Genomic DNA, 16,551 nt, shown 5'->3' with positions numbered 1-16,551 from the left:
GAGAACAGGCAGAGACTCATTTCTTTCTCCAGCTTTGATGCTTATGAAAACTGGAAAGTGTAGGGACACTCCCTGCAGTTGCCTTCAGCCAACAAAAGGGTTAATTGCAATTGCCCCTCCACTTGGCACTCAAGAGAAGGATGATAAAGCCTTATCTACACTGAAGAAAAAAAATCTTGGCAGCATAACAAGCATTGCACCAAGGAAAAGGAGGTTCAACGAGCAAAGGCTTCTTGGTGCTGGGTTGTTTTGCAGCTTTTACTGTATTTGTATAGTTAAAGCAAGCAACCTTTCCCCACGCTTTATCATAAATATAATGATACAGACTTGGCTTGAGAAACAATAGCTTCTACTGGAATAAACATTTGTCTGGTAAAAAAAAACAAAACAAAACAAAAAAAAACCTTGCACCTCTGATCTATATATTTATAACCTGTCCAGGGTGGACCAGAATTGCTAAATCTGAAACTAGAAATTTGCTAGCATGATCAACCCTAGTGTAGCTTCCTCATTACACTTGTGTAGTCCATTGGTAATTACAATGTGTAAATTGCCTGAAGGACAGTGAATTCTTGAGAAATTTGTGGAACAAAACATTAGGGAACTGAACTCCAGGACTAAGGTAAACCTCAATCCATGCAATCAGGTGTTCTGGCTTTCAATCTTTAGGCTTTATGTTTGGTCAATGGCAAATGTATGAAAATGGCCATTGGAAACAAATGCTGGACTGAAATCAACCTAAACGGCGTTTTTTACTTACGAATGCTCCCCTATCAATGTAGTAACCTGAAATGAATCCAAATCATCTCTGTCTTTGCTCGCCCAGATGAGTGCAGATTCACCCCACTATCTCCTGTCATTTTGGCTCATCATTTTTTTAAGCCTCTTTGAAGTGGTAATACTCCTATGGGGCCTGTGTCTCCAGAAGCCAAAGGACTATACAAACAGCAATAACTTAACTCCTGACACTCCAGGCAGCAAGGGAAAGATAATCAGAGTCTGCTCCGTAGGTTTTAGCTGCACTGGATCAGCTGGGATCAGCTGGGTGTTGAGCTGAAGAGAAGAGGTGGGGAGAATTCTCATCTCCTCCCAAGGCGTTATCTATCAAACTCAGCTGTTCTCAAATTTTCCAGTGAATGGCTCACTTTTTCCTTTCTTTCCATCAAAACTGCTTTCTTCTCTTTGCAGTCATATAACATTCCTATGGTGTATCTTTGAGGACTAGTATAGGGGAAACTTTTGATGTATTTTAGCTAAGTACTAAGAGCATTAAAAAACTTCTATGATTTAGAATGTGACAGAAACTTTTTCTATCATATGATGTAAATTGAACTAAGTTAGGTTACTTTGGCTGCTTTTGCTCTTATACTGCAAAAGCAGACTTGGAGTAGTAGAGGAAAAATGTTCTTTGGCTTTTCATTTAAAAACGTAATTGATTTTGTCCCTGAATATAATTGTACTAGGTTAGCTATACCGACAGTCTTCCTATTGGAGATTAACCTTATAGTTCTAAACTAATTAATTGAATTAAATAAATTAGATCACCCAAATTAATTTTTTTTCCTTCTTTATCACATTTTGTTTTGACTGCATATGTATCAGTAGAGATGTGATTTTCTTTTATTCTTCTGCATTTGCATCCCTTCTCTTTTCCTTCCTTTCTATTTTGCTTTTACTGAAAGTTCTCACCAGCAAATTCAAGTGGGTTAATAGAAACAAAGTGAATTTGCAGCAAATATCAGATAAGTAAAAAAAAAAATAGAGAGAGAGAGAGAGAGAGAATATGGAACTTGAAAGTGCAACTCTCCATTCCTAGAATAATGACTTAATGAGTGCCCACAGGCACTGAAATAAAAAGTGTATCAAAGAATTGTAAAGTTTCAGTGAACCCAGGTTGAAAAGTAGTAGCCAGGTACCTGTAAAACACAATTCAGCTAGGGATTACAAAGCAATAGTCATTGTACACCAGGGCTAGATGTGCGGTGTGGAGGACCACACTGGCATTGCTTCTAATCATCTCTGGGCACAGGTGACCTCCCCAGTGGCCTGCATTCTTGCAGAAGAGGGGGAAGGAAAGAATTGAGGTACTGGAGATAAAAATCTTGGGTTAAAGCAGTTTTCATGCTCTGAATATTTGCCTTCTTTTCCCTATCCTACCAAATAAATCAGATCCTGAACTAGCCAACAGATTTCTGTGTGTTTACTTTTATCAGATGGGGAGGAAAGGGGCATGATTCCTCATCAGTATGTGCTGTGCCAGCAGATACCCTAGGGTTGACCCAATTATTCACAGAGCAAAGTGCTTTATAGCAGCAGGGTTTGTTGATAGGTGGATGACCATACCTGAATGAAGGACAGTTCTGCTGTTATAAATACGTCCTCACTAGCAGCTGGTGTGGTACGTGGATATCTTATGCTCTACCCAACTCCAACGATAACAGCCCAAGAGATACTTCCAGAATTGGACAGAAGCTGAAGCTCATGTAAGTTCCCATTGCCACTGAAAGCAGAGGGCTCCTCTACCTCTGACCCATCCTTTGGGCCATGGCAGTGCTCACTAAGCAGACATGGGAGCAGCCCCTGCTCAGAATGAGTTCTACAAAAAAAAAAAAAGGAGGATTTGTTTGCTTCCGGACCAGCCCCCTAGTCCAGCCGACTGTGTCCATACACAAGAACTGATGGCAGCACATTGAAAGGGACAGAAATGCATGAAGTGCAGCCTTAAATCAAATAAAGATAAGCAGGGAATCTTAAGTCATTAAATAATGCTGATCAGTGAATGAATATGAGCAAATTCCTTTCTGTTCATGACAACTATCCATGCAGAAAGACAAAAATGTGTCAGATAGATGTTATTTACAGCGTGGAATCGGTTCAGTTCTAGTTAAGAGGCAGCTCATATACAGAGTAAGAGAGGAGTGATAAGACACATTAACCCTTGAATTAGTGAACAGGATGTTTCAATTTTAGTTTGGTTGAAGCAGAAACAGAAATGCTTAAGCTGCCATTTTTTTGAACGCAGCCCAAGATGTGGGCGGTAACAAAGCATCAGAAAGGTTGCAATTGATTTGGAGCATATGGCAAAACTCTTTGTCAAGGAAAAGGATGGAAAAAGTTGTTTTGTTTGCTGGAAGAAAAATAAATGAGACGACCAAAGCAATTCAATCTGCTGAGTGTGAAATGCATTAGGAGGATAGGGGTGTTGCACAGCTGAATGCTGTGCTGTCACTGCCAGACACTCCTCTGCTGGCTCCAGATCCTGGAGCTCTGAAGAAGGTCTGGCAGCTCCAGCCCCATCTCGGCCTGAGCCACCGCTCTCAGGAGTGTGTTGCTCCAGCCCTGCACAGACAGACAGACAGCAGCCAAGGGAGACTTTGTAGGTGTTTTGAAACAGAAAGAAAAAAAAAAAGTATTTTGAAAAAAAATCGCAGGGATATACTGATCCTTAGCTAGGGATGGCATTCACGTTTAAAAACTGCACATTTGTAGTAAAAAATTCAAAGTTTTTCATGTGCTCCCAGACTCCTGCATCACCAACCCAGCCTCTGCCACTGTGGACTTCTTAGTAGTCCTCCTCCCCACATACTGCCATCAGTACAGGCATCAAGTTGGCCTTGGTAGGCTTTGCTAACTCTTTCTACCTACCTTAGCACACCTAATTTAATCACGGGCTCTGTCTTGCTTCCAGTGAAAGAAGATAATTGCCCTCCTTTCTCTGTTTTGGAAGAGAAGGAGGATCTGAAAGTTATCTAAAAGTGAAAACTAGTCTATAAAGCTTTCTATAACTCCTACATGCAATTTACACTACTATTAGGGAACCACTGTGCTTTGTGAGGTAAGTTAAAATTTGTTAGCAAGTGAAGTCACGGAGACAAAGCCACTGCAGAAGCCAAAGCAACCCTACAAATTTTATTGCTCCAGATGGGCTGCTTTGAACTTATTAGGAATGAATGAAAAGGGATCAGTTATTCTGTCATGCAGGCTTTGGATATTTGACCAAACATGTGCTTTGAATGCAAAGGCAAAGGACATTGGTCATGATTCTTTTGCTTCTTCATAAAATTATATCTACATAATAGATATAGTTAATAATAACAAAATAGATATAATTGTTTTGATGTCATTGCAGTTGCATGTGATAATCCCTACAGATAGCGTTGGTCCAAGTGCCGTGAATGGTAGATCATAGCTTGGAAATCAGTGTACATGTTGAAGTAGTACCTGATGAAGTAGTACAGGACAATACCTCAGGAAAGAGAGACAGATGTCAGCCACATCACAGCTCGTGAATGGATGACACTGAGAGATGTTAGGAATCCTAAAAGTATTCCCTTTTCACTCCTTCATGAGGGTTTTGTGTTCCAGCCACTGGGCTGGAAAGTTATTTCTGTGGACATTCTGCTGCCTGAATGTCTTTACCCGCTTTGCTCATAAAAGGCTTCATCTTCCCTTGGATTTAAATCTTTGCTGCTGGGAAGTGTTAGACACTTTTGAGGAATCCATGTTTACAAATGAATAGATAATGATGGCAGAAGCCATTGCAACAATTCCCTTCTTTAACTTCTGTAAAATCCAGCTGAAGAATTTCATTTTAGCTCAACCAATTTATCTCCGGCTTAAGCTTATGCAGTTCTTTCTGTACTGTACCAGCACAAGATGCTGGCACACATCTTCTGAAAAGAGAAGTTTAAATCTTTCCCAGGGCAGGTTCAAACTGGTAGTGAATTATTTCTGCAGGACATTGCCTCTGCAGCTTACCTCAGAAGCAAAGAGGAAAACAGGTATTGTAATTCAAAACAGACAAAATACTGGGGGTTATTTGCCTTTTTTTTTTTTTTCATTTTTTTTCCAGTTTGACTGAAAAAAAAAAGGGCCAATCTAGTTCTCAAAAAGAATAACAATGCCTGCATCTTTGTCTGGCATTCAGATACACACCAAAATCTCAGACAAAAAGCTTACAACAGCCAAAGAGTCTATCATTGTGCTCCAGTTACCATGAAGATAGCTGGGAAAACAGCTGTGCTTTCAGTTCTGGTACTAGCTGGAGGGTCGTTAAAATTAAGTCCATAATGAGATTTTATGATATTAAAATGTATTTTAGGTAGTTAATACACAATTAGGACTTAATCATTTGAAGTACTTCATCCGCTGACTAACTCCATGCATTGCTTTAAAATGTGATTCTACTTCAAAATGTGGTAAATAGGAAGGAAATCATGGATGCTGATAACCCTATAGTGATGATGTTAGTGCTGATTCTGTCGTGTTTGTTGCTTTTTTGTTGTGTTGAAAGGGGAGTGGGCAAAGAAGCTGAACACTTAGTTGTTAGCACACCCACATATTGCTTTTCTAACAATACATTGTAGTTGTCCAGTTCTTTTCCTCAGACCACCTTGTCTTCAGAGAAATCAGGACTAGCCTATCCTGTGTCTCTGAAATGCACCCGTGGTGGATGAAGATAGAAAAACGGTGCCCTGCTGCCAGGAGTTCACCCGAGGAGGCTGGCAAGGGGTTTGTTCAAGGCTGCTTGGCATTAGCAGCAAATCAGAGAACAAAGACCAGAAGAATGCCTGGCTCTTGTGGGTTTTTGTTTGTTTGCTGCATTAAACTCAAACATATATTTACTGGAAAGGTGCTCATATTACTTCATTAGCAATTTCCATATGATCTTCTTAGTTTTCCTCCTGCTTTTCATTAGGTGCCCACAACAGCTGGAAAACAAATAACAGCTCCTGAATGTTCTCTTATGTACCAACGAAGAATTGAAATACCAGGAGAACAACTCAGGAATGGTATTGCTGTCATCTAGCAGACTTAGCTTTGAAAAGGCAATGCTGGTTAGTGCCCTTTAATGGTAGGTACTTCTCAATATTACCCACACATCTGACCGACATAAATAAATACAAGCCATTTCTAAACTTACTTGATATCTTAATTGTTCTAGAAACTGACACCTACTATAGTAAATAACCAATGTGACCACAAAGAAAACATCATGGCTGTTTGTATTTATGTATTTATAGAGCATATAACTCAGTGGTATGCAAATATTTGGTTGCATCACATTGCCTATAATTTAATTTATAACTTATATTGCTCATAACATAGCCTGAGCTCTGGTAGATAATCCAGCTGAGCAAACTGTTCTGATCACAGTGACTCATAAGAAAGAGGCCTCCAGCAAGCAACCAGGTGATGGAAACACAGAGGCAGAGCAAGAGGCTATTTTTATTGTTCTGAACAGTTGGTTTTGCTTATAATTTCTTTAGCTGACAGAGCTTTCAAAGTGCTCATTGACATAATACAGAGGAAACCCAAACTACCATTCATAGAGTTTAAAAGCAATTACTCCTAAAGCAGGGTGAAGTCTAAAATAGTGAAGAACTGAACTGTAGTCAGGAGACATACATATGCTCTTCTGTATTTACTAGACTTTTAAAGTATGAAACTCATGCAAAGATTTATTTTTTATGCAAAAAAAAAAAAAAAAGATACTTCTAAGAGACAGATGATTAAACACTTCTTTCCAGACAACAGTGCTGAGAAAAGGTTTACCTTAGAGTTATTGGGGGTTAGGTATCTTCATAAAAAATATCAGCAGAAAAAGAATCTTTATGGGTTCAAACCGTATTAGTTAGAATTAATGTGTACATCTAATTCTGAGATCCCCCGTTATTCTAATCTTTACACCACATGGATGAAGTTTTGATGATGTACCATCTCCTAGCTCAACTTTCTGCCTCATTTTAGTACTTGTAGAGTGGGAGGCATGATCCTCACCCGGCTCTCACATCAGGGAGGTTCATAAATTCATTGACAGATCTTACATGCACTGAAAGCAAGCATCCCTTGAGGTCTAACTCCCACTTCTGAAAAAATGGCAATAGAAGATTTTTTCCACCAAACATTGACAGTCATAACCTTTCCTGTCAATAGCACTGGGGCTAGGTGCAAATCTTCCAGCTACCTTCCCTGTGTGATTAGCCAGAAGGATTTGTCACAGCCTTTCAACACAGCTGCAACTTGTGTTGAAAGGTCATCCAGATGGACCATTCCCATCTCGGGGTGGGAGAGCAAATTCCTTGACAGGACCCTCATTTGATCAAAGGAGGGCTTTGTGTGTCTTGTGTACCTTCAAGAGCTCCTAGACACCTCGGTGGTAGAAATGAGGATGTCAACAGCTTGCTGGTAGCTGTCTGTGCATGATATGTTTAATGACAGGTGAGCGTGGGGTTAGATTGCGTCAAGTGCATAAAGACGAACAGACTATAAAAGAGAGGCAAAGGGCTTATCAAATGTAAGAGATCTGGTGTTCTTGGGGCGAGGTGCGCCAGGAATTTGGCTGCAAGGCAAGTGCAACCACATCCCCCTGCACGGTTCAAAGGCATCCAGGGGATGGGAGCTATTCGTGTGATGGGGGCTGCGCAAGCCAGGCAGAGTAGAGGTTGCCTGAACATGTACCTCAATTCTTCATTCCTGGTTTTCATAAGTTGGTATTTTTCTGACTTTCTAAAGACTTTAAAGACTTTCTAAAAAGGCACGAGACATTATCAGATAGTCATAGCTATGCTCCAAGAAAATTCTTTGAAGCTTAGTTTCCTACTTTTCTCCAGGCAGAGAGAGAAACACAATTGACAGAGCTTCGAGACCCATTAGGCAGCTGTAGCTATCATAGTTTTACAGCAGAGATGCTATGGCAACTAGTTAAATATGAAGGAAGCTATGCAATCTCCAAGTGATTCTTTTGTTATTTATAGGAGTGGGGGCTGACATATTTGGGGTTGCTGATATTGCTTCCCTTAAAGGGACAGTGATACACTCTAGCTGGGATAACCACTGTACGACTTGGAAACTTTGAGCTAAATCCTGCAACAAATGCACCTCTAGTTCAAGCAGAGCTATTCTGATGACTGTAGGCCTTCCAGATCTGCTGTGCTTGTCCGGGTTTTAGGGCTCTTGTCAGGGACAGGCAGAATTAATCAGGGTTTCCACCTGGGTATGTATCAAACAAGTCTGGACTGTCTACCAGTAGCTCATATGAAGAATTCAAGTCTGAACATCTTTAAAGAACAGGCTAACCCATGATATTCCCATACACCTAATCCTAGGCTTCTTCTTCATGCGCTTCCTTTGTGTCTATCCTTTTCTGGTCTTCTAAATTCTACCCACTAATACTAATCATATGCTTCACCCCCTTCATTGCAACTATGCTTAAATCTCCTACTTCTTTCAAGTGCCCGAACACCCTCTGTTACTTTGTACTCTTAAATGTTTTAAAACCATAGACTTTTCCCATGCAATCCCATCTCTCTGTACTGGTTAGGGTTAGATTGCGTGCAAAACCAGATTGCACAGCATAACACACTGCTTTTGGGTGTATTCCAGCCTCCACGGTGGTAGGAATTTTCCCTTATGAATTTTCTGTTGGGCATCCAGCATGCTGCTGCTGCTCTACTGCTGCTGTAATGTCACTGTGATTTCCAATAATAAGATTGAGCACCTTATCTTTACAGGACTTCAATGCTAAATGTTCCAATTTTGTGGGAGCAGAAAGAGAAGATATTTTTAAGATTTATCATGAGGAATAAGGCGACTTTTATGTTGAAAATGATGCTGCAAAAGAGCTTAAATTAAATGACAGGATAGACTTGCTCTTACATAACAGATAGATAAACAATATCTGAGGATTTCTTAAGTTCAGCTTTGAAGTGAGAGGTGATTCAGGGTCTTATTAGATCAAGGAGTTAATTTTTCAGAATCAGTGACCTTTACCCAGCTGAATCTTGGAAGAGAATACTTGATTGTGCCAAGGTTCATTAGAGTTGGTTAATTATCTTCTAGTACATTTGCAGCATATGATAAGCATGTGAATTTAAGACACCACTATAAAATGGGTGACTGTGATTAAAGAGTTCTGTAGTTTCCTCTAAATGAATAGCAAGGGCCAGCTGGTAGTTTGCATGCTGTAAATGAAGTCTCACTGGTGAAAAGTCTCTGCTGATCTCACCTTTGTGTTTTCTTTTCCACCCCCTCCATGAAACACCTCCCCTTCTCCTTACTTACTAAGAATGCAATCTTTCCTTCCAGACCTCTCCCAGAATCTTGTTTCTCTAATATTATCTACCAGAAGCAAACTTTTAAAATGGAAGAAAAGTACTTAGATATTCACATTCTTTAGCAGCCCAGCTGAAAAATGTCACCTTTGTCCTACCTCTCCCCTCCCTCCATTTTCTTAATTTCTTTCACTGGTTGTCTAACGTCTAACACTTATGCTACAATCCATTCCAGACACATGGCCACACTTGACCTGTTCTGATAAACATCAACACATTACTGAATGATGAGGGTTATTTCTAATAATGAATAAACAATGGAATTACTCTTGCACCTTGATTTTAAGAGTCCTGGAGTCATTTGCCTGATAAGACTGGAAAAGAAATCAAACATTCATCCAGGTCCTAATGTTCTGCTGATCAGCATTTTCACATCACCCGTGAAATAGCTGTACCTGGCCTCTCCGCTCTAGAGACACCTGATGTGGAGACAGCCTGACAGTGGTGTGAGTCAGAACTGTGGTTTACATATGAAGCCACATAGTGTTACTGGGGCACAGAGAGTAGCAGATGATCGTGACAGTCAGAAAGGAAAGGGTCAGACAGGCGCAGCTCCAGAGTGGAGATCCTTTTTCCCTGTAAAGCTCAAAGAATTTACTACTGATTTTGCCAAGTGTGTTCTCAGAAGCAAATAAACTGCTGTAATATGACAGTGCCTGGACAAATTAGGAAGCCTTATACAAGGTGGGGCTTGTTAGCAGTAATTTCTCCTTATGTGTGTGAGTAGTTCTTTTAACTTGAATTATAATCACTCAGACTACTGCTTCTGCCTTTGACCTTTGTTCCCATCCTTCACACTTTTTTTGTGGGTCACACCAGTAGTCAGCTGAGGCATTGAGACAAGATTTGCCTATAACTTTACTGTGCAAGAAGTAATAACATGAATCAAGGTCTTCTGAGTCCCTGATCAGAAGGTCCAGTCATTTCTTCCACAGCTACTTCTTGCTTTCCCTGATGATTAAAGTGCTGCATCTTCTCTGTGTATTAAAGTCATTTCTAGATGACCTATATCAAAGAAGGATTTTGTATACCTGAGCTATGGTGGTTCTGAGGAATCTTAGAAGACCCTCTCTAAAAAGTTTTAGGGATGTGTGACGCCTGGTACCTAAACTGTGTGTACCCACCTCTGGGAAAGGAACCCCTGGTGCTGAGTTAGGTGTCCAACACAACAAGCAAGCAGGGGCAGATGTTTAACTTTGAGGTTGGCAACAGGCATCCCAATATACAAAGCACTGAGCCATGCGAAAAGAAACCATGAAAAAAAGGATGTGTCTGAAGTTCTGTCTCTTAATTTAGTAGTTTAACTCAGCTATGGAGGTAGCTTTTGTGAGACAGAACCTGAAACTGGCTCTTGAGCTTCGACATCTCCGTCATGCACTTGAACACAAATATATGAAGTGGAAGAACAGCCCCTTCCTGCAGCTACCACTTGCACAGTCAGTTTCTGGCCATCCTCAGCCTCAGGGCCATTGAACCTGGGGCTCCCTTTCTGCAGGACAGCCAGTCATCAGGCAAAGGACATTCCTGGTGGACACCTCCAATCCTCCTGTTGAGATTAAGGAACCCGCACTACAAAACTGAGTCCAAGCTCTTAATCCCTAGGCAGTTTGGATAAGCTTTGACTCACTTGCCTCAGATAGCTGGGAAATTGTCTTACATTGCTCTTTATATAGTTAAATGCTGTTGTGGAATGCACCATCAGTGGCTGTAATTCAGGAATTGTAATTTACTGAGTTAGGAGGTCTGGTGGTTTTCGGTTGGTTGGTTGATTGGTTGGTTGGTTGGGGGGTTCGTTTTGGTTTTGTTTTATATTGTTTTTGGTATCCACAAATTTCCAGCATGACCTTGACGATCACATCAATTCAGGTCAAAAAACTCAATGCTTTAGTCATTAGCTATCACAAAAAATTGGCATATATCTATATATCTGTACTCAATTTGTGGAGTCCAGCATTTACTCATTTCTTATAAGCAACAAGCAGGCAGGTTTTTATCTACTTTCTTATTTTTTTGTAACAGTGCTGACAAAACTTGCTAGTTTATCCTGGAGTTAAACTGAGATTATAACATTTTTGTACATTATAGGAAGCCAAATAATGTTGGCAAAGCAGTTGGAGATTCTCAGATGCATCAAACTGTGTATAAATGCACATGGCTTAATGCACGTACCTCAGCTAGTACTTTTAACCTTATGAAAAATCTACCAGTCTGTGACATGGGTGTTACCTTAGGCATCTGAAGTTCACAATGCAAAGCCTCTGTTTCTGAATCTGTTCCAGGAGGATCTAGTGCAGCCATGACTTGAGACAAATGTTTTGATTATGGAAATGTATTGACATCATCTCTGTGAGGAGCCAAAGAGTAATAGACAGTGCCACCACGCAGGACATAGCAATGTATCAACAATATAATTAATGATTAATGTACTATTTATATTGCGGTAACATTTACAAACCACAGCCATAAAGCAAGACCCAATTCTGCTGTACGAACACCCACAAACATGATTTCTGCCCCAAAGATTAAAATCTAAATCAGGAAATATGCAGATTTCAAGATCTTGTAAAGGAAAAAAATGTCAAACCAATGACAATAAAAGACCACACAAAGGATCTCATTTATACTGCAAAATGAAACTCGTGGATTGCTTGCAAGAGAAAGCTACTCTCATATAACTTAAAAGAGATTTTGTACCAACATAAAAGGTTATGTAGGTAACCTTATTTCAGAATATTGGTGGTTAATTTAAGTAGAGATAATGGTTTGTCTAAGTACTTGCCTATGTGGTGTATTTTTTTCTCATTACCTTCATATAATTAGCTAATGAAAAACTTGATACAGTTTCCTCATGTAGACACCCAGAGGGAGTACTGCCCAGGGAAGCAATTCCATAACCAGTGCATCCAATATTGGCATGCTGAATTATGCTCCAGAGACTTCCTAATAACACACACATAAGCATCTAGCTTAGATATCTGTTTTATTAGCTCCATACTTCCATGTCCTCCCCTATGTGTCCACTCTTTCTGCCCAGAGCTTGTGTCCAGATGTCCAGTGGCCCACCTACTACAGTGGTACAGCTTTGCCTGGGCAATACTTACTCTTCAAGTTAAATTAGGGTGGCTTTCTCAAGCCATCCTTATGTGGTCACATAAAGACCACTGCTACTTGGTGGATGAAACTAAGAGAATCACATAGTGCATAGGAAGCACAGAGACCTTTTCAAACAGGCACAGAATGACGTGCCCTCAGCTCACTTTCTAACTAATATTGAGAATTGAGATGGATCAAGAGAATGCGAAGACCAAAGCTCTGGCAGCTGTTCAGACAGGATATAACAGCAGAGCCAGGGGCAGCTCCAGCTTGGCAGGAATTGCCCAGATGCTGGCACGCCACTGAATGCTTTGGATTCCTGGCAGGTAAAGCACACGTACCTAGCAAATAGCCAGCTGAATGCAGAAAGGCTGCAGATAAGTGAACAACATATGTCGTGAGGCTCGTGAGTGGAACATATGGCATTAAATCTCGTCTCAGGTGTCTGCAGTGGGACCACTAGTTTTTGTGCAGCTATCTGGGTGCCATGTCCATGGCACACGGCAAAGAGCTAGGAAAGGAGCTGGACCTGTTGTTGCTTGTGGCTGTCTGGAGCTGGAGGGCACTCAGCCACCCTGCAGGTGCTTACAGCCGCTGAAATTCTGGACACTGGAATTATCCCTCGTTAAACTGTCAGATCTCAGTCCTCAACAACCTCTTCCAACACATCATCACACGTCTCTCACATTCCTATGGCTCCCTCCATTTCCACCTTCAGGCTCCAGCTCCTCCACCCTCCTACCTTCAGGTCTCCCAGGAGACCCTAGGTCTCCCAGCCTGGCTCTGCCACTGCCTTGCTCTTGTGGCAGCTTGCTCAGCTCCTACTCGCTCAGCTTCTGGTCCTGAGCAACTATCTTGAGCATTTGTCCTCCGCACAGAGCCATATGGGCATGCTAAATTAGGAATTGCTGAACTGTTTTCCATTATTTAGTGTAGATGTGCCTTAAGATAAACAAAATTAAAATGTGTCTGCAGAACCAAAAGCGCAGACACAATCATTCTGATGAGACAAGTATTTACAGGGATCTATCTGAGATAGTCTTTGCTTAGTATTGCTGTATACTTTGGCTAGAAGAAATCTAGTCTTTATGAAGAGCATTTCTCTGACAAATGCAAAAACAAGGAGTGGAAAATTTGGACGTGTTGTTCACTGTTCCAGATTTGTATAAAGATCCGTTATAGTTGTAGCTCATAATTGCATGTCAGCAATGGCATATTCCTGTCTGTGCTACTTAAGTCCCTTAGTAGTCCCACAACCTTGCCTGACAAAACAGAAACCATATATTTTGTCCCTAACACCTCCCACTCCTTGATTTTCAACAGGGATCTTTAGGCAACACATTTGAATTAATCCATTAGTGATCTTAGACAAAAAGAACTCAAACATCAAACCTCACACTCTCCATATGAGGATTTGCTATATACATAGTCTAGAATTACAATTAGCTACCACAGTTAACTAACAAGATGGTAAATTTCTGCTTGTCCCTTTGGACATTATGAATGGTGAGGCTGGAATTCCATTTACTAATTATACTTCATCGATGCCCAGCTGCACTGAATGTCCTGTCCCGGAGTTCACCTTCAAAAATGCACATATATTTTCTGAACTTTTAGAGGTAACTCCACTTCAGCCTACCATGGAAGGAAAACACAGCATACCCACATAGAAGTGCTTATTAGAAAATGAGAAAAAAAAATCAAAAAATACACAGATACAGTGAAATCACATGCCTGAAGATGTCCTGAACATTTAGTACACCTCATGTCTACCTATGACCACATGAGCTTAGGTACCCATTTTTAAAAGCAGCTACAGTTTTTCTTTGTATTTATGCCCAGCTTGAATGTTTATTGCATAGCATGAAGTTGAAAGGGTATTGACAGAAAATTTAAGGCAGTGGCTTGGATATCAGATCTGAATTCTTTGTCTCGCTCTCCCAAGCCTTCTTTAAATAAGTTGCATCATCTTTGTTCTTCGTTCTTTCCCATCTGCAGAACAAGGAAAACAAATCCCAATTTACATTGGCGTTATGAACATTGATTCATTACTGTCTTTAGAGGAGATCAATCCACTGATAAAAGGTGGAAGAAGAATGCAAAGTATTTCTATTACACAACTGTGAAAATGGGGATACTGCCAAGGTCTGCCCTGGCTAAAATGAAAGCTCCAATGCCAACTGCAGACCCTCTGGGACCTGGAAACTGGATGGCCTTTGGTTATGTGGCAGGATTTGTGAATTCTGATCAGGGCAGGAATAATATTTAGCACTTATGAAGAGTTTCTTTAAATCTACAGTTTCTATTTCTCAGTGACACAGTGCTCTTTAGTGTCTAGCTTGTCACGGTTGCGTGATTTGTGCTGCAAAGAAAATGTCTTATCTCTGCTGTATATTCATGCTGGCTTCTGTCAGTGGAAGTGCACAAGGTACTCAAGGCCCATAAGTAGTCCATCACAGTTCAATGGCCCCTTTTATTTCTTGCTATCAAGTCCCATAAAGGTCTTGTGAGAGCTCTTAGATCTTTATGATGTTATGAAAGTCACCATAAAAGGAACATTTAGAAAGAGATGACGGTGAAGCCAACAAGAAGAGAAGCTTTATATCCAACACTCACCCCAGTGAGGGTCAATGCAGGACACACAAGTGTGCAAGCCAAGGGTAAGTAATAATACAGGGTTTGTTTTACAGAAATAAAATGTCCAGCTCTTGGATTGTGGTGACAGTCAGCTGTGCCTAAGACGTATGTGATTCCTGCTGTACTCCTGATCTATATCAAACATACCATTTATATGTTTGTAAATATTAGCAAATATTTTTTTTCTTTATTTTTTTTTCCCTTACATGTGCAAGAATGTAAATTTAGAGGCAAAATTTCCCAAGTGCTTTAGCCTCATGGGTAAAAGCAGTAGCAGGTAATGAGAATACGAGCAACAGTATTTCCTTATTTAGTGGAGTACCATTAGCAGGGAGGGTAGGCTTCTGTTCATTATCTGTGGCTAGCCTTTTGATCCTACTACTGTCTCACCTCATGGGTTGGTCCTTCAACACTATGCACCGTATTTCCAGTGTGTACCTCCCTTTTGGCATCCACAATATTTTGTAATGATTCCAGGCCTCAGGCAATGGAGTCTGCTGGAGCACCTCAGAGGGAATTGGCTCTTGACCTGATCACAATTTTTCCACCAAAACACATTTTCCAGAAAATAACTCTTTTTCACTTTTTTTAACTTCTTGGTTTTGTTATTATTGTTGTTGTTTCCTGGAGACACAATGCTACTTGGAAAGCTTTTGTCAGAAGTCAGTCAAGTTGGCTGCCTGGCTAATGGTATAACTGCCTGATGGGCTCACAGCCTGGCCAGCTTCTTTGGGAACTGGCCAACTGCTTGGCTTTCTTGCTTGTAGCTGAGCAGGTATGTTGGCTGGCCAATGGACTGGATATCCATTTTTTTTTATGGTGACTTTCCATTTGCTGGAAGCTGCTGGCACTGGTATTTTGTTCAAAGCATAATGTTAGCAACCTAGAATTATACACAAAGCAGAAGATGCTTTTGTTTTGTTTTGTTTTTCTTTTCTTCCAGCCACCACTCATCACCTGGAATATGCAGCATACAGCTATGCCCTTGTTCTCTTTAGAACGTTACATCCAAGCAGAAAGGTCTTGATATGACTTTTGAGCAGATTTTGTGTTTCAGCTTGTGTCTAAGGTTGGTGGCAGTAGACTGCAGTCATTTTCCAGTGTGGTCTAAAATACAACTTCATTTTATTGATTGATTGATTTGGGGAATAGTAAAAAAGATGAAAGCCACTCTAAGCTCCCCTTTTCCCTCCTTATCTTGTGATCTATCAGCATATTTTAGAAAGTCTCCTGGCTTAGATTTTTGAGATTAAGAAAGTATTAGATATTTTACTCATTCCTACTACATGTGAATGCATGTGTTGGTCTTGTCTATTTTTTCTATGTAACAAAACATCAGTGCCCCAAAGGCACTGGTCATTTATCTAATTATGCCAGCATTCTTGACGCTGTCTTGAACTTTTCCAGAGAGACTTTTTGTGCATCATCAGCAACACATGAGACAGCATGCCTTCTTAGATCTTTTTCAAGTAACCCCTTAAAGATTTCCTCTATTTGTCTTCTCTATACAGTTCCTTCAATTTTAATTTAGCTAAATGACAATTGTGGTTGACAAGGAGTACAGAAATGTTGTATTTTAGAGGCTAGAATCATCACTGTATTTCCAACAAATTTGTGTGAATATTTTTTTAAGGAAATATGACTCTGTATATCTGAAGTGCATAAATGGCTAGTAACAGTTAGTTTAAAGCAAATATTACATTAAATT

At 40.4% G+C, this 16,551-nt stretch overlaps 1 long non-coding RNA gene across 1 annotated transcript in view; it reads right to left on the bottom strand.

The window, feature by feature from the left end:
• LOC310896822 overlaps positions 1–14,040 on the bottom strand; it is a 31,856-nt gene extending 17,816 nt beyond the window's left edge. Inside the window, exon 1 of the long non-coding RNA XR_014581861.1 lies at positions 761–14,040. This is a non-coding gene — a long non-coding RNA (uncharacterized lncRNA). The remainder of the gene's footprint in view (positions 1–760) is intronic.
• Positions 14,041–16,551: the final 2,511 nt, after the last annotated feature.

Source organism: Anser anser (assembly GCF_964211835.1).
Source record: "Anser anser genome assembly, chromosome: 3".
Lineage (NCBI taxonomy): Eukaryota > Metazoa > Chordata > Aves > Anseriformes > Anatidae > Anser > Anser anser.
This window is presented reverse-complemented; position numbering and strand designations above follow the sequence as displayed.